Source organism: Parasteatoda tepidariorum, chromosome 10 (genome assembly GCF_043381705.1).
Source record: "Parasteatoda tepidariorum isolate YZ-2023 chromosome 10, CAS_Ptep_4.0, whole genome shotgun sequence".
NCBI lineage: Eukaryota > Metazoa > Arthropoda > Arachnida > Araneae > Theridiidae > Parasteatoda > Parasteatoda tepidariorum.
Window position 1 is genome coordinate 84,592,776 of NC_092213.1, and position 19,597 is coordinate 84,612,372.

The 19,597-nt window shown below is 32.3% G+C and overlaps 1 long non-coding RNA gene across 1 annotated transcript in view; it reads left to right on the forward strand.

The window, feature by feature from the left end:
* Positions 1-18,329, forward strand: part of LOC139426918 (uncharacterized) — a 100,250-nt gene extending 81,921 nt beyond the window's left edge. The window contains exon 2 of the long non-coding RNA XR_011638038.1: positions 18,157-18,329. This is a non-coding gene — a long non-coding RNA (uncharacterized lncRNA). The remainder of the gene's footprint in view (positions 1-18,156) is intronic.
* Positions 18,330-19,597: the final 1,268 nt, after the last annotated feature.

Consider the following 19,597-nt stretch of genomic DNA (forward strand, 5'->3'; position numbering starts at 1 on the left):
CAACTCCGTAGCCTTGTAATTTTGAACCCAATTCATAAATCAGGAAAACTCCTGGATCAAGTACTGGGAGAAATTTGCCTTTGTGGAGGACTTTTCGATGGAACTCACCCGTATTTGCGTTACAAGGAGAGGAAAACCACGAAAACGTCCCACGGTTAGCCATACGGCAAGGGGACTCCAACCCATGATCCGTCTACCATCACTGAGGATATTTTACGTCAGTACTGTGGTCTGTGCGAGTATCGACCAGCCATCGATGGGATTCGAACCAGAGTTCACCTCATTGGAAGGCGAACGCTCTATCCCCTGAGCCATCACGGCTGTTTATAACTATTATTATTCTATTTTTATAGCGTTTCTAAATCCTATGACCTCTAAAAATCACCTCCACACCTTTTGAAAGTGATGCGCAGCACTACGTTTTAAGTGTAATAAAAATAAGATAATTTTCTTCCCATCCTCTTGAAAAACACAGTTTTTTAAAATTCTTATTTTAACTTAAGATTTTTCAGTTCTTTTTCAGTGCTCTCAGCTTGTTTGTATCGGTCAACATTTTTATTAGCAATAAAATAGAAGATAAATTTCTCTTCTAACATTTATGAAAAGAATTACAACTTTAATCGCCATTGCTTGAGCAGAATTTTAAATAATGTTTTATCACTCTAGCTAATCGTAAATTCGTCACAATTCTGATTAAATTTATATAGCTTTGAAATAGCGTTAAAATTTGTTTGAAAACTGGAAATATTGCAAATTCCAAAGTGTGCTCATTTTGTTTTCGGAATACAAACGGTAGGTCTAACAGTAAATGTTCAAATCGCGATATTTCTTGTTCACTTTTCCCTACTCACTAAGCTTTATTTCTTTGTGTATCTGTTCTTTTGATTGTTGAATGCTGGAATTTGATTTCAACTTCCTCGGTTTTTATTCGTTCAAAGCGCACTGCTGGTCAAACAGCATTTTGTTTTCTTATACTAATCCAATCGGATACCTGAAAGTGACGTAGTGTGGGTGTATCGATCCTGATGAATTGTTGAAACGTAGCATTTGTTTACGTTAGCAACTGCTCTTTCCATTCTATATCGAGTAAGCCTAGCCTGTCAAGTACCAATTTTCTTAAGTAACACAGTCTATATTCTTTCGCAAATATTTCAATTCTTTCACTCTATATTTCTTACTTAACAAAAAGACAGACGCGAAGCCATTTGGAACATAAACAAACTAATTATGCATCGAAGTTGCCAGGTACACAAAACAGAAATATATCGCTGTTACAATAAAATAAATAAATAAATAATAAATTTAAGGTAAGTAAAAGAAATAGACGAGATGCGAAACGGCTTTGTATTAACTAACCTTTGTATTTAATTAATAAGCATTATAATTTATGTAGAGAAACGTTGCTCAAATTTATTGCGCCATTTTGCTGATAAAGAATAGCTAGTGCTGACGTATAGGTCACGTGTGGGTATGGAGAGTCTTCTTCTTGAAGTGCAAGTAACCAATCGTACGAACGGTTTCGAATTGTTTCTCCGCTGGAGTTTAGGGCAATGCTTCATCAGAATATTTCCAGTGAAACTCTTCAATGACTTGAGAATATCCCGAAATTAGAATGGAATCAAATGAATAATTCTTGAGAAATGAGAGTGTAATTAATCAAATTATGCTTGTTTTAAGCACTTTTTGTCATTTAAAGTTTCGTAGTCAAAAATGAGGTAGAAATCAGTAAACCATATCATACCAAAATTGTCAGACCACTTTTAAATAAAGTGTTTAAAAAAATAAATTCCCCTGTGGATATAATTTTTTTATCTTCGAACTCCTAATGCTCAAAATGATTTGTCAGAACCTTTTGTGTTCGATCAAATTTGCGGAAAATCTCATCTTTAGTTTAACTTTTCAATTATGCCCCTTTTTCTTCCTTCCCCCACTTTCCCCCCTCTTCTAAACTAAGTTTCTAATTTGAATTCTAACTAGAGTTCTGAACAGAACAAAAACATCAAAAATTGTTGCCTAAAATATTAATCACATTTTGTCGTTTATTATCGACTGGAAAACGCATTTCTTTAATGGAAATAGTTATAAATCCATCTTAAATCAATTATGTACTTAATCGTGTTCATAAGAACTAATTTCTTCCCCTTGAATAATTTATCATGTGATGGATTGCAATTATTTGCACTTTCTTTTCGGTTACCATCAAACTTCTATTTTTTTTCTCCAATGAGTATGCTTTTAAAATACTTTTCCCAATACTCTGTGTGAAGGGAAATGGAAGCATTTCATGTATTTATAGAAGGGCAGAGTTAGCACACGCTGAAGAAATTTAATCGTAAACCCTTTGTAACACCCGGAGCTTGAAAAGGTCTAATAAATCGAATCAATCATTTTTATTTTTTGCCCAATTATGAATTACCCGCAATTTTACTTGTTTTTTCGAAAGCGTATTTCTTGAATATTGATTAATTATTGATGCTGGAAAACTCTGATGCTACTCCTGTTTTTCGAAACTAATTACGATTGCGGAAGAGAGTATACTTACGACCCTGTCAACCTTCATCTATCAAAAGTTACCTCAAGTAAGAATCTAGTTAACATACTAGTGATTTGGTATTTAATATTTTTAGTGGTAATTACGCTCTATTAATCCAGAATTTTATCTGTGATAGAATTCGATGAACGAATGCCACTAAGTTACTTTACTTCACCGGAGAAATTTTGAGCGCTATTTGTGAGTCAATGTGGACCATCCATCGTGTTCATATCCCGTCCGGGTCCCCAATGTGATAGCAGGGCTGATTGTGCTCCGGAAAAAATACGGATTTCCGGAATTTTCACTAACAGTGCTCCGGAAGTTTCCGGAGATCGAGGGTCCAGACGTTTCAAAAAATCATTGATCACAGAAGTGTCCGGAAATCAAATTTTCAAAGGTGGAACTTAAAAACACAGTTTATTTTATTTGTTTGTAAGGGAGAGCCAGAGAGATACTTTAGTCATGATTAATATTAATTTTTTATCAGTAAATAGTTGTATCATAAACTCAAATAGTCTAATCATAAACTCAAGAAAGAATATTAATTATATTAATATTTGTAAATATTAATATTAATATTTGTAAATATTAATATTAATATTTGTAAATATTAATATTAATATTTGTAAATTTTAATTACTTCTCCAGGTCATCATAGGTATGTGTAAANTTTTTTTTTTTTTTTTTTTTTTTTTTTTTTTTTTTTTTTTTTTTTTTTTTTTTTTTTTTTTTAACTCAAGAAATTTTCTGGAATTTTGACTTGGGGTCACAATCACCCCTAAAAAGAGTATACTTACGACCTTGTCATCCTTCATCTATCAAGGGGGGGGGGAGAGAAAACGAGGCATAATTGAAAATTTAAGCTAAAGCAATGTGATTTTTCGCAAATGGGATCGAATACAAGAGGTTCTGGCAAAACATTGCATTAAACTTAAACTGAAAAAATAAAATTTGTCGTTGGAAATTGGAAAATAAATAAATAAATGTTGTTAATTGAAATAGATTTAAAAACATTAAGGTATCCAAGTAGTTTCGAAAACTTTTTTTTTTTGAAATATTAATATAAAATTTTCAAAAACTAGTTTATTTATTTTATTATGTGTAAAATTTAATAGCTAATATGAGGCATCCATAACTGATTATAACCCTCTTCCTTCTGAACTAAAAAAAATCTGAAATACTCTGAACTAGAAAGTTTCGTCAACTGGTAACGATATTTTAGTGGGTACCATTAAAATTTAAAACATTAAAAAAATACGTTATATTGAACCCACATTTTCATTCAGCTACATTGGGACATAATTTATTATACATACATCTTCGTTCTCACGTTGTTATTAATAATCTAAAATGGTTAAATTTAATTACAAAAATTCAATCGAAAGCAAGAACGCTATTGGCTTTCGCAGCACAGCGAAGAGCGACAGATGGGCACGGATGACGTCAGTTCGTGAATAATCACGTGATTCCCCGTTTAAGACGAAAACGAAACTAAACGTTCTTTGTTTAAAAATGACTAAATAATTAACACTCTTAGAAGAGTAATAAAGTGTTTTCTGGGATTCTGAATGCATTAAGATTTAAAAAGAAAAAAAAAATCGACTATAATTGTCCTTAGATTCCTCTACTAGTCCACGGTTTGACGAAATACTCAGCTCTACAATTACGAACCCTGAAACCTGTTAAATTATCTCCTGAATACGAATATGAACCCCATTTTCCCCATCATTCATTGTTTTCGGGGGAGCCCTCCCCCGTGGCAGAATTCGACATTGTCGTAGAATATTACAGTTTTTGCTGGAAGATTTTTCATTTCGAAAAGGAAAATTTTTGATTTTCCTTTCTGCATTATTTTTCGAAAAAAATTTTTTTTTCTGTAGAATTTTTTTCAAATATGTCTTTCTTGCGCATCAGAGAGGAAAGAAATAATCATAATTTTTCTATTCTCATTTGAGATTTAAAAGAAGAAAAAAAAAGAAAAAAAAATCGGTAATAACTGACTTCAGCTAGAATTTCAAATTAATAATATAAAATGAAAAATTAAGAAATCGCGAAAGTTTAAAAGATAGTTCGGTTTAGAAATGGTGTTCTTTCTTTCATTTTTTTTCTTTTCTTTAAGGAACACCATATTTTACATACACTTATTTGAGTATCTCTTTTTTTAAAGAATCCTATTCAAGTGATTCGTGATCTTTATTTTGGGAGTAACTGTAACTGCACTGATTTTACGCTTTTTAATTTACTATCGTTTAATTAATTTTAATTTGTGTAATGATTCACATGATTCGAAATTGCATTTTTCCGCCTACAAAATGTAAGAATATCGCTTATAATATTAGAATTAAAAAAATATTTCTTTTACAATTTAAAATTTTTATACATTTTTATTCTATACTTTCTTCTGTAAACACAACGTTTCTGTTACTTTAAATTAGTGATTGTTATAACTAAAAGTATCTTAAAGCAAAATATATATTAGTGGTTAGGGAAGTTTGTCGCAGAAAGCCTGAAAAAATTCTGCCACGGGGGAGACCTCTATAATTAACATTTTTATCACTTTTTGATAATTTAAGACCATGAATTTCATTTTGAGGTATAGATCTCTTTAAACTGTTAAATTTAAAAATACAGTATACAAAGTAATATGTAATAACTAAAGCTCAGATTTTGTTAACATAAAAAAAATCCTCAAAATGCTCTACAAAATTCCTTGTAATCAAATAAGAACTTCATTGTAAAATATTTATTTCGAAAAATTTCATATAAAAATATAATAGCATTGAAAACATGTAAAAATCGAGACGCCATTTTTATTAATATTTGAAATTTATGTTAATTTCAAAAATAACAAGAGAAGAAAGGAAAACTATTTTGATACATATTTTGATGCAATGATTTATTTATTTCAAATCTTCAATTTTGTGAAACTATAAGCATTGAATTGCTCAACGCTTTTTGATTTTTTTCAAATGTGAAAATGTTGTTTCTTTTCACGGAATTCAGAAACAAGATATAGATAGCTAATTAGGAATTTTTTTTTAAATAAACTATACTTCTGTTCTAACCATTTGTTAATCAACTCAAGCTCTCTCAATTTATCTGCGACTACAGGAGTGTAAAAGTTATAAAATTGAGTTAGTTTTTCTAAAAATTTCAAACATTTCCTAAAAAAATACATAAAAAAAGTATTTTGAAATCTCAAAAAATGCCTTAAATTTAAACAAAAAATGCGCTAGATGAGCAGAAAAAAGAAAGTCCGAAATTGCAAACATCGTCAAAATCCGGGCCTTAGAAATCACCATCAAAAAGTAAATTTTCCGAACTTCTTTATGAAGTTCTCGAGACCCTATCATACGCTTTTAACCAAAATTGGGACTTCATATTTCTATTATTTAAAGGAATTCAATAACTCTTAACTTAACTTACAACTCTTAACTTTACTTACAACTCTTAACTTTACTTATACTCTTTACTTATACAATAACTCTTAACTCAAACATTAAGTAATGTTCTCCCTAGGCGTTTTTTGAAGGGCGGCCCGCCCTTCTTGTCTTTTGACCCCAATAAATGCGCCCTCTTTGCCCTTTTTGTAAAAATAAGCCGTCGTCCCTTAAAATCACTGCCTATTTATTCAGGGCCAGGACACCCTGGTTGGTAGGGCACTAGGCCCATGTCCAAGAGTTCGTGGGTTCGATCCACGCCGGCCGAAGACTCCACGTATAGTAAATGGTGACTGATGCTCGCTAAATCTGTCGAGTCGTAAAGTCCTCCATATTCCCATAGCAAATCATACCTCTGAGGGTACTGATCTAGGAGTTTCCTTGTCTTCTGGATTGGTTCAAAATTACTAGGTTACGGAACATTGGTAGCCGTAAACCGAAAATTGGGTTGGCTGTTCAACAACGGATATAAAATATAAAATATCAATTTATTCAGATTCCATTTTGAAGAAAATTAATTAACTGTTTAACATGTCTAATGCCGTACGCTTTCACAGTGAAATCCCCTTCGAGCCACGAGTACCACTGTACGAAGCGTATTCTGCTAAGTACTCACACCGATATTTTAATAATGCGAATCTCTGGTGGTCACAAGAATAATATCTAGCTCCATTTGTTTCCATGGTAACATATCTGTTTCCATTTGTCATGTATTTGCCTCGCATCTCGTCTCTTAACACGATCAGTTTGAATCTTTGAATCGAGTAAAGAGGAGTATAACTTTAAATCATTACCCTAATTCGTTGAAATTTCGAAAAGGAAAATGGAAAACTTATTTCTTAGTGAGTCAAAGAGCAGTGAACAAGAAAGCTTTTACGAGGCTCACAATAATTTTCTTAATTACTTTTATAACAATTCTATAGTTTCGTTACTTCCTGGGAAATATCTTTTCAAATACATACGAATATCCTTCGCAAGTAGTCAAATAAGCTTCAAGACTGTCATATAATACTCTTGTTTCAGGAATAACAGATTTTTTTTAAAAAATAAATTAATATTTTATATACAAATAGAGGCCTTAATGGTAGGGGTATGTACTTTATTTACATCGCACTAGAGCTGCACAACGGATTATTAACGACGATCTGGGAAAAGACATGCCATCGGAATTTTGAACCTCTGCAGAGGGGATGGCTCCTCTATTTTGGTAGATCGACGAGCTGCGCGCGAAGTCGAGCACTTTACGGTAGAACAGTTTCACGAGAACCGATACCGCGCACCCTCCATACGTACGGAGGCTGATCACAGTATTCACCCACCCGCTTACAGATCTCAGCCAGTGATGCTCGACTTCGGTGTTCTTCTGGAAACAGTGTCTTTACGAGCAGTCAGTCAATCCACAGCGCGAAATCCAGCTGTTATTGAGAATTGTCATTACTTAGGACTTTAGTGGGTTTTTAAATCGATCCGGTTAAACAGACGTTCCGACAAAATGTATGTAATCAGTGTCCGTTGCTTCACTCTATTTGTATCACCGAAACAAAACGAGTGATTAAATTGCAGATTTCTTTCAATTCTCATTTTCTCTCTAATTGGATTGGATTCCTGAATATTACTATCGTGTGAAAAACCCGAACATACCTACTCATTAGAAAAACCCTTCCCTGAGGTTGAATTCAGCCTACCAAAATGCATGTAAATACATAATTATTCTTTTTTTTTTCATTTCCAGCTTTCCGAAGGTTATTATCCGCGTCTATCTTTTCCTTCTAGTTTATTCCTCACACATATATCGAAAGATATTGTGATGTCCGAAGGTTAGATGGCTATCTTACCAAGTCTCATAATAGCTGCAATTAACACCTATCATACATACGATTGCAAATGTATTTAGATCAAATTTTCATTTTAATGCATATTTATTTATTAAATGTCTCGATACAAACGGACATTTTTAATGTGAACTGGGATTTTTTCTTGTCCATTCAAATATATATATATATTTTTTTGTATTTTATTTTTATTTATGTAAATTATTTAGCTGTCGATATTATTGTGCTGTCGTTTATGTCTCGCTTCAATGGGAAATTATACATTTGATATATGGCAGTGGGAATTTCAGATTCCGGTGACTAAAGCTTTTGATTTTTCCATCATATGGAACATTTATGAATCGATATCTACTGTTATATCGAATTTCAAAAAGTAGATTAAACATATTAACGAAATTTTTTCTATGAATACTGTTTTTTTCGTATTACAATAACGTTTTAATTTTTTTTTATTACAATTGTATTTATTTGAAAATTTTTTTCCGTACACTTAAACATTTTATTTTCATTTTTGTATTTTTAATTTATATNGTACTATATATATATATATATATATACGCACTATAAGATTCTATGTAAAATCTTAATTACCAGGTGATACTGTACAGCTTTATTGTTTTCACGCGGTTTGCACTTGTTTACGTTTGTGTATCAATTAGTTAAATTAGACGATATATAATATAAATTTGACGATAGGATAAATATATTATATAAATATAGAATATTTATTATCTCAAGCATTATATTAGTATATTATAATAATTAAATCCAATCATTAGAACCACTGTAGCTTTTTAATAATGACATGATTTGCGCGAGTTTATGGGCAATACTCTTATGTTTAAACATACATGTAATAGGTTTTTATTCGGGGGATTTTTTTATACTAGTGGGCTGTGCCCCCTGCTCGCTAACGCTCGCCAACCCCCGAAAATTGCTACGCAATCTTATATGGCTTACTTCGCAAACCAAGCTCTCTTCGCTCGCTAGTAACTTTGGTACATTGCAAATACACAAAATTCTGAGAATTCAAAACAATCCTTCAAATCCATATAACAACTTTGAATTCAAATAATTTGAATTCATGTAATTCGTTAAACCTATTAGAAATGTGCTATAGTATAAAATCTTAAAGCGTAACAACACGACTGAGACTCATTTTTCAATGAATAACTAATAACAATAATAAAACAAATAAATTCGTGATATAAATCAAAAATTGTCAAATAAATTCGTGAAAAAAAGCGCTTTCAACAAAATACTTAAATGGAGATCTACTCACTTCTGCCTAGCTTAATAGCATGATATTGCCGCAGCTGATAGGGTGAATTTCGGAAGAGATCACATTTGGTAAGAGTGCTCTCTCTGGTTATTTCAGTTTCGGTTTTTTAAAGCGCTATATGTTGAGCCACCTCAACTAGAATTGGCATGTGCCATTTTTAGCGGCAATCATGGGTCGATTTTCTAGCGTTGCCATTCGGGGAGTTGTAATGTGCCTTTTTTTGTCGCCGTGTAAGAGAAATATATATAGAGATACTTTCTATTTATTTTTAACGTATTACTTTACAATGTTAACAAATTGATATACGAACATATACAACTGTAAACCGGGTTCAGTCATATAAATACCATACAGCTGTATTGTATCATCTGATAATTAAAATTTTACATAGAATCTTATAGTGCGTTTAATAATTTGGCCCGGAACTGTATATAAGACAAGTTAACTCGTTTTATCTTGAGGTACCTTTTGAGAGATGGTGGGCTGTCATTGTCGACTTCTGCTCTCCCCACGCGTTTCCCCCCCCCCCTGATCTTCAATTGATAAAACCTTATTATAAGCGTATTGTTGGAACGAATTCTCTATATTTTCATTTAAAAAAAAAGGTAAATTTTTCTGTTTAAATTGATGCCCAGAAAATAAATTTTGTTTTGAAAATATTTTTAAACATTTGACAAATGTATTTGTGTTGTTTTCTCTCTCTTTTTGAACTAGAGTAATAGCTGAAAAATGGTAATATTGCTTTCGCGTATTTGTGAAGGAGTGGAAAGAAAAAAAAAGGCATTTATGAGATTGTAAATACCATAGAATGATTATCATGAAATAAAACAAATGTGCTGGCGGGGAAATGAAAAATGAACTTTATAATCTGATGCAATTTCGTTTTTTTTAAACGCCCAACCCTTTTTGATAGAAGGTGGAATAGCACAGGAGGTGCTCCATTGTTATAAAAAAAATAATAAATAAAATAAACAAAGAAAATGCCTAACAATCTTGCCTCGGTGTTACGACATGCGCCTCAATACCTGCCTTGTAATCATCTCTGACATTTAAAAAATAAAAAAATACATTATAGTGGAGTACTTCACACTTAAAAGTGGGGAGGGAAGTATAATGATGATGGTCACGTGTGAAGCCGGTATATATAATACCTTCAGAAAGTGATTTTTTTCAAATGTACTTTCTCCGCTTATAGCTTGAGCAGTAATTGTCTTTTTTAAAAAAATATTGTTTGGAAACGCAATACGTGATTGGCACACGTCTGATGGATATATGGAGCTAAAAGCTGGAATTGTAACTTCCGGATCTCGACTACTAGTTGTTATGAGGCTTATAAAAATGCTACTAACATATACTGAAACGTTTCTCATTTATTATTATTTTATTCATTTTCTTTTCTTTTTTACATTGAAATATGGAATAAGAATTTCCGATTTTTTCAAGCGCGTAACTAGCAATTTTAAATTCTATTACTGTTATATAGGCTGGAATGAAGATTTAATTTATTTTTTATGTGTTTTTAAGAAATTACTTTCCTGCCAATGCTGGAATTATTCAATCGAAATTTCGACCACTTTCCAACTAGCTAGAGCACTTAAATTTCTATTGGAGTTTCTCACTTAATAACAATGCGAATTTCCGTCTTTTCCTGACCGATAGAATGAGATTTTTTATCGTCTACCGAAGTTTCGCGGATTATTTTAAAGCGGATCCAAAGTCGATGGTTTATTTAAATTTATTATTGTTATTCAAAAATTACCTACTTTTTATCTGCTTTCTTTAAAAATTTCATAAGTAATTCTTGCAACACCTTTTAAAATAAGCTTCATATAAAAAAAATGAACATTAATCAAGACTGTACAGTGCCTGGCCAAATTATTAGACGCAATATAAGATTCCATGTAAAATCTTAATTATCAAGTGATACTCTATACAGCTTTATTGTTTTTACGCGGTTTGCACTTGTTTACGTTCGTGTATTGGATTGGTTAACATTGTAATGCAATACGTTGGAAATAAATACAAATAGGAAGTATATAAAAAATATCCCGATTAAAAAACCATTACATATATGTTAAAATATAACATACATGTAATGTATGCCTATAAACTATAAAAGTATTGCCTATAAATTCGTGCAAAATATGCCATTTTTAAAACACTTCGGTGCATCTAATAATTTGGCTTAATTATTATAATATACTAATATAATACCTGATATAATAAATATTCTATATTTATATAATATATCGTCTAATTTATCCAATCCCCGAATTTATATTATATATCGTCTAATTTAACCCATTGATACAAGAACGTAAACAAGTGCAAACCGGTTTCAGTCACGTAAAAACAATAAAGCTGTATAGTATCACCTGAAAATTAAGATTTCACATGGAATCTTAGAGTACGTCTAATAATTTGGCCAGGGACTGTATATACGCGCAATATTTTATTTACTATTTTTTCGGGGCAAGCCTATAGTAAAGTTTTTTTAAAAATGTTTTTAATTTGTTTTATATTATTTCTGGAAATTGTATTGTAGACTGTGAGTAACACATTTTTATCATGTAAAGTTATGCATTGATTTTCAAATGTTTCTCCATTCCTTTTACCTTCACCTTTATCCTCACTCTCCTTCTAAAAGTTTATTTCCTACTGTGGCTTGATTTTGATGCGTGTTAAAGATGTTGGGCGTTTCTGTAATTCCCACGCCCGATTTCCGTGACTTGATTATTCCTTATTCTCTTTTTTATTTTTGATATTATTTGCAAGATGCGCGTGAATGAGCATTAGAAAAGCTGCTGTTGTATTAAGAATAAGATCACGGACTTTTTAGAATTTCGTATCATTTTGTTCTTTTGCTACAACGTCTGTCGTGAGAGGTAAAGGAGGAAATTAAAAAATTATACTACTGACCAGTTGGTAGCCAGTGGTCGAAAAAATTGTATTTTCTTTGTAGTTAGCTACAACTATCAGTACTTTATTACAATTGTAGTTACTTACAACTACTTGTTTTTTCAATGTAGCGATTACGAACTACTTTCGAAATTTAGTAGCGACTTCGCGACTTTTAAAAGACAAACTTAACTGGAGAACTTAATTTTCACCAATATTCAAAATAATTTTGAATAAAAAATTGGATTGGTTAAATATGAGGATATATTAAGAAGTTTTAATTCATGTTTGCATGAAATAGTTTTTTTATTTTATTCTAAAGCATTTTTTAACGAATTTTAATCTTTCAAACTCTATGCTGTTCTCGACGATAATTTAAGAAAGGCTAGGAAATTATCAAATATTTGAGATTTTAATGATCAATGTTCTCACACTTTTAAAAGCCTCATCCTTTTCTTAAATCTATTTTTGGCTCAAGTATGCGTTTAATTAAAAGCAGGACATATTTCCCTTTGCTCTGTGTGGGAAACATTCGATCTATTTCATAAACCAATAGCAACTACTAAGATTTCCCTCTTTCCCTAAATTAAGACATTTTACGGATTTTACTTTGCAAGATTTTCCCTAACATATAACCAAGGAGCGCAACTNTTTCACTGTAGAGAGGCATTCAGATGACGTTGAACACTTATTGCTAGATTTCACTGTAGAGAGGCATTCAGATGACGTTGAACACTTATTGCTAGATTTCACTGTAGAGAGGCATTCAGATGACGTTGAACACTTATTGCTAGATTTCACTGTAGAGAGGCATTCAGATGACGTTGAACACTTATTGCTAGATTTCACTGTAGAGAGGCATTCAGATGACGTTGAACACTTATTGCTAGATTTCACTGTAGAGAGGCATTCAGATGACGTTGAACACTTATTGCTAGATTTCACTGTAGAGAGGCATTCAGATGACGTTGAACACTTATTGCTAGATTTCACTGTAGAGAGGCATTCAGATGACGTTGAACACTTATTGCTAGATTTCACTGTAGAGAGGCATTCAGATGACGTTGAACACTTATTGCTAGATTTCACTGTAGAGAGGCATTAAGATGACGTTGAACACTTATTGCTAGATTTCACTGTAGAGAGGCATTCAGATGACGTTGAACACTTATTGCTAGATTTCACTGTAGAGAGGCATTAAGATGACGTTGAACACTTATTGCTAGATTTCACTGTAGAGAGGCATTAAGATGACGTTGAATACATATTGCTAGATTTCACTGTAGCGAGGTCTAAAGATGCTTCTTCTTATGTTATATGCTGCGTATAACGCAGGGCCGGATTAAGCGTAAGCGGGGCCCTAGGCCATTCAATTTTTTCTGGCCCTTAGATTAAATGTTTTTTTCTGTATATTTTTTATTTATTCAAATATTTATACATCTTTTCATTTAAGAAAGCAATACGATTAACATGATGCAAAAAAAATATCTTATTTTTTTCTTAATATATGGTATATTTGAAATTTAATTTTCGTTAAAAATCATTGTTTTTTTTAATTTTTTAAAATTTATTTTCAAAAAATCCAATTTAAGGGGGCCTCTAATCATTGAGGGCCCCAGACCATGGCCTAGTCTGACCTAATGGGTTATCTGGCACTGGTATAACGGGTCATAAAATCCACAAATTTCAGCACTGTTTATTAGCCTACTTCAACCAAAATGAATTGAGGATAATCTCTTGTTCTGGTGATTAACAATTATATGGGTGTCTTGTCTCACGAGAGTTTTTATTCCTTGCGATTCTCGCTCATAAATTACCTCCTTCCTTTAATTGCTCTAATAAAGGTCTGAATGCTGTATAATACTGAGGCTTTTCAAGGTTTCTTTTTTTAACGACAAAGTGTTACGCTTAAATATGTAATTTACTGAAAGCATGACTATAATTAAATTAATAATTATAAACAGTCTCAATTTTGAAATTACTTGAATGAACTCGTGATTTTCAGCTGCTTTTTAGCGGGCACTTCCTGTCTTTAGATGTACTTAAGTTTATCGAAAAATATTTATAAAGTATAGAGAAGAGAGAAGAAGAAAAAAAAAATAGATGCCTGATGTTTTTCCTATCTTAAGTTGCTCCATTAGTTCTCTTAAGTGTATTTTATTTTATAACCCTCGTTGAACAGCGGACCTAATTTTTGAGTTTACGACTACCAACGTTCAAATCCGTAGCCTTGTAATTTTGAACCCGATCCAGAAGGAAAAGGAACTCCTATATCAAGTATTCTGAGAAATTTGCCTTCGTGGTGGAATTCATAAAACTAACCCTCATTTGCGTTACATGGAGAGTAAGACTACGGTTATCCTGACGGCAAAGGGACTCTAACCCATGATCTGTCCACCATTGAGGATATTTCACGTCAGCACTGTGGTTGGTGCTAGCCAGGTGTGGGATTCTTATTAACCAGTCACATGGTGCGTAGCGTTTTCCAAAAGTGATTAAAGGTGCTTATTTTCGATTTTCGTTATTTAAAACCCCCTAAAGGTGCTTTTGTCATTGGGTGTTTTTAAAAAGTGCTTAATTTTCCCTTTTCAAAAATGAAATTTTGTTTCTTTACCTTGTCGATTTTTGGCACGTATTATGCGAATGCGTGCTTTTCGCGTTGTTCTATTCAGCGTTTTCACAGTTCATTCAACCACAATCCATTTTGGCGTACCGTCGGTCCATAGCGTATGAAAGCGAAAATCATTTTACATGTTTGATGAAATACTTGCGAGTCCGCATGTGTGTCTACTCAGCTGCATTCGATGAGATTCTTGCACTCTCATGTGCAGCTCTGTTATATTCTCATTTTACGACCCTCTGATATCGAACCGAAAAATCTCTCGATCCTTTTATACTGGCTAATATAATCAAGAAAAGAGTTCTTAGTTAGAAACTAGTCATTTTTTTTTGTACATCATGTTAAGTGTTCGAAAATTATTTTGCATTTTGTCAATGTATATAGTGCTTAAAAATATTTTTTGAGTGCTTAAAAAGTGCTTAATTTTTGTTTGGCTACGCACCCTGAGCCATCGCTGGGATTCGAACCCGTATTACATCATTGGAAGGCGAACGCTCTATTCCCTGAGCCATCGCGGCTCTATCTTTATTCATTTAGCTACTGTTATCGTGTGTTCATTAACGATGACTAATTCAGTTGCATAAGAGAAATACTGCATGTTATTTATTAGGTTCCGCTCTTTTAATTCGGTTATTCCTGTTAATATTCATTTGACCTGGGATTGACCCCCCAATATATAAAGGGCAACCGCAATCTGTGAAATGTGATCCTAATAGTTTAGTCAGGAGAGAGCTTCAAAGTTTGTAACCCCTTAATGTTAATTTTATTTTTGGCTTACTTCGCTATGTCTGAAGAACTTTGGGAAAAAAAAAGCGATTTGAATTTTTTTTTCCACATAGTTATAAAACTCGTTTATACAACGATAATTCCATGAAATAAATTTTAGTAATTAATGATGGAAAAAAAATTTTGAATTTTTAAGGTATAAAATTTTTTGTGCATACATTAAGGATTTTGCTATGTTTATAATTAATACGGATCATTGAAGGTAATGTTTTAGTAACACAGCAAATATAATAAAACAAAAATAAGTACAAAAGTAAGACATCACGAACATATTTCCACGCAACCTTATTCACTCCTCTACCAATCTAAAAAGATAAGAAAAACAGTTCGTTTTTCCATTTTTATAGCTCCGAATCTCACGCATCATTTTTAAGAATATAGTTTTATATGGATTAATATGATGCAAAAAAAAATTATACCTTACAATTCAAAAATTTTCTGACCGTTTAGTTTTGTTGATAGGTAGGTATTTTATTTACGTCGCACTAGTACTGCACAAAGGGCTATTGGCGACGGTCTGGGAAACATCACTGAGGATGATCCGCAGACATGCCATCGCAATTTTGATCCTCTGAAGAGGTGATAGCTCCCCTGCTTTGGTAGCCTGACGACCTGCACGCGAAGTCGACCACTTTACGGCAGAAGAGTTTAACGAGGACCGACACCCAGCACCCTCGGTCCCTACGGACGCTGATCAAAGTGGTCACCCACCCACTTACTGACCGCAGTCAGTGAGGCTTGACTTAGGTGTTCTAGTGGTAATCGTGTATTTACGATCAGCCCACTGCGAGACTTTTAGTTTTGTGACATCATGATTTAAGAGCATAACTATAAACAAAATAAACACGATTCCAGATGAACATCACATGTTTTCAGTCAGCTATATCAAATGAGAAAAAGAAAATTGATTCAGTTAGTATGTGTCCCAGAAATTCATTTTATTCCCTCTTAACAGAATTGGAATTGGCGAAGAAAATTTTAACGACTGCTATTCTTAATATCTTGAAAAAGCCTTTCCGATTTTAATTAAGTTTTCCCAGTTTCGTTTAAATTGACACTAAGTAAAATGTATCGCTGTACAAATTGAATTCGTATCAATTTCATCATCAATTCTCGGAGAACGAAATATTCTGTATGCGTGGTACGAACTTAGAATAATAACGAGTCCAGTTAAGTTGCAACAAGTGTTACTTTTAGATAAGGTTTTTCGTGTGAGCCTCACCCTCAATCCTTTAAGTTATTGCTATTTAATTAATTCTTTTTTTCTTCTTCTTCAACTAATTCAGATCCAAAACATGTACGAGGATTTCAACTCTTGGGTGATACGAATAATGCTTAGCTTTCAATCCCTTGTTTCTTTGAGTTCGTACAGTTCAAGAATAACACTAAATAATTTTTGTTTGGATGATCGGATTTTCACAAACTATGTGCNTATGCGTTGTACGAACTTAGAATAATAACGAGTCCAGTTAAGTTGCAACAAGTGTTACTTTTAGATAAGGTTCTTCGTGTGAGCCTCACCCTCAATCCTTTAAGTTATTGCTATTTAATTAAATCTTTTTTTCTTCTTCTTCAACTAATTCAGATCCAAAACATGTACGAGGATTTCAATTCTTGGGTGATACGAATAATGCTTAGCTTTCAATCCCTTGTTTCTTTGAGTAGTACAGTGAAAGATAACACTAAATAATTTTTGTTTGGATGATCGGATTTTCACAAATTATGTGCCTAACGGTTCATTAAAGTGTTTCAAATCTATTAATATGTTTTTAAAAAATAAATAAATAAATTGTAATAAAGCACGAATGAAAGTACAGAAATGGACATACTATAGCAGGGCCCGGGCTAAGGATTTTATATTATTTGCCAGAAAATTAGCCAAATGTGAAAAGCCTTCGCCAAATGCAAATTTTTTATGATAAATTTTTTTCCTTTGAAAAAATATTTTATCGTTGTTTGTTTCAGGCTTATATTATTGGTTATGCCGAAAATTTCTGTTATCGAATAAAAAATACTGATTTGCTTAGAAAAATTTATTTTGACGGAATCCAGTGGAAAAAAATCATTCGCCAATACTTAAAAAAAAAGCACAATTTTATTCGCCAAATTTACGATTTTCTAGTATTTGGCGAGGTGGCTAATGCTTAGCGTAAACCCTGCAGTTTCGGTTCTATAAACAAGAGCCTTCCTTCCTCCTTCAAGAAACGCCAAATGATAGTAAAGATGTTAAAAAGCACATTATTCTTTTGAAGTTTGAAATGCGGTGAAGGGTGTTTTTTTTCCCTTGTATTTTAATTTTTTTTTTTCTTTTTAAATGTAATTGGGTACTTGCACTTCAAGGAGAAGTGCAAGTAACACATGTAAGCCCACACATGTAACACATGACGTCAGCGTCAGCTAATCTTTATCATCAAAATGGCGCATTAAAGTTGAGCTAAATAGTTTTAATGGAATCTTTTCGTCTGGATGGATTTTTCCTAGAAATATTTCAGAATAAAAAAATCATGTTAAAGAAATAGTAGTATTAATTTTGATGATTTAATGACTTTTAACTTTTACTTAAACTTTTACTTAAACTACTTTTACTAAAAACTTTTTTTTAACTTTTGAAACCGTTCAGAAATCATGGACCCTAAGCGTATTAAGCTTTGGTGTGCACAGAGCAAATTATTGTCGAAATTTAAAAAGATACATTTATTTTATGTACGTTATATAAAATAATAAAAAAATTATTTCACCTGAATTCTGGTGTCACTTTTTTTCAGGCCGTGAAGACTTTACCGGTATCGACAATGAAGCATTGGATTTTAGCGAACTAGAAGACTACCTGAACAGCGACAGTGAAAAAACCATCAGGTAGATTCTATTTCTTTTTTTTAATTAAGAGTGTTTTGGGGACTATCTTTCTCCTAAATAAATAAGTTAAAGAAAAAAAAAAGCTCAGTTACTCTCGAGCAAAGCTGTTCGATATTTTTCAATTTTCCTTTTCTTTCGCAAATATCTAGTACAGACGAAAAAAGATGTTTTACATTTCAAATTGTTCCACATTTTTCAACGTTTTTTATTTCACTAATATCTAGTAGCAGATGAGAAAAGATGCTTTACATTTCAATTGTTCCACATTTTTCAACGTTATTTTCTTTCACAAATATCTAGTAGCAGACGAAGAAAGATATTTTTCAATTTGTTTTTCTTTCACAAATATCTGGTAGCAGACGAAAAAATATGTTTTTCGCAATTCAATTGTTCGATATATTTCGGTTTCTTTTTCTTTCACAAATATCTAGTAGCGGACGAAAAAAGATGTTTCGCAATTTTTCAATTCAGTTGTTCGATATTTTTTCTTTCTTTTTCTTTCACAAATATCTAGTTGCAGACGAAAAAAGAATAATGATTTTCATTATTTTAGACGTTTCATTCAGACATCCTTTACATGTATAGAATTATTTGAGTTCATTCAACATTGGTTATTATTAATTTTAATCAGTCGCTATATTTATCGATGGAAAAACGTTATTTGTCAAAATCTGTACAAAACTGTATTAACTGCTTACCGTAGCTTTGACGCCAGTAAGGTTGTTTTCTACACTAGGGAGAGCTGCAAGCTTTTGACTATTTTTTTTTTTTTTGATATAAACTTTCTGGTTACTTTTTTCGGTGTGTGTTTGAAGCCATTTGGCCCACGACGTGATCATTGTATTTTGGGAATCTTTTGAGTGGTATTCCTTGCATACGTGTATTCGTTACCTGATCTGTTATTTGTATTTATAAAAAAAAAAAATCGTTTTAAGAATAGTCATTTGAAGACCTGACATTTCAAGACGTAAGAATTGTCATTCGAAAAAGAATCATTGTAAAACGCTTCTTCCCTTCCCTGTCATCAATATACCAACTTCGAAATTTAAACCTAAATGATAATTTGCAAAATGAACTTAATCTCCTTGCTCGAACACTATGCTAACACTAACGTACGATGGTGCACGGTTTGCAACAAGAACAAACAGTAATAAAGAAATAAAAAGAGGTTAAATCAGAACTGCCAAAATAACCGAGTTCTTTCTAAATCTAGCTGCCATGCCACCTTCTTCAACAATGCATCTATAAATAACTAAAGCGAATTTTCACTTCAAACTCATCAGAATTACACAATATCACTAATACTTGAAAAACTGAAACTTAGTATATGCCTATATTAGGGCTCGAAAA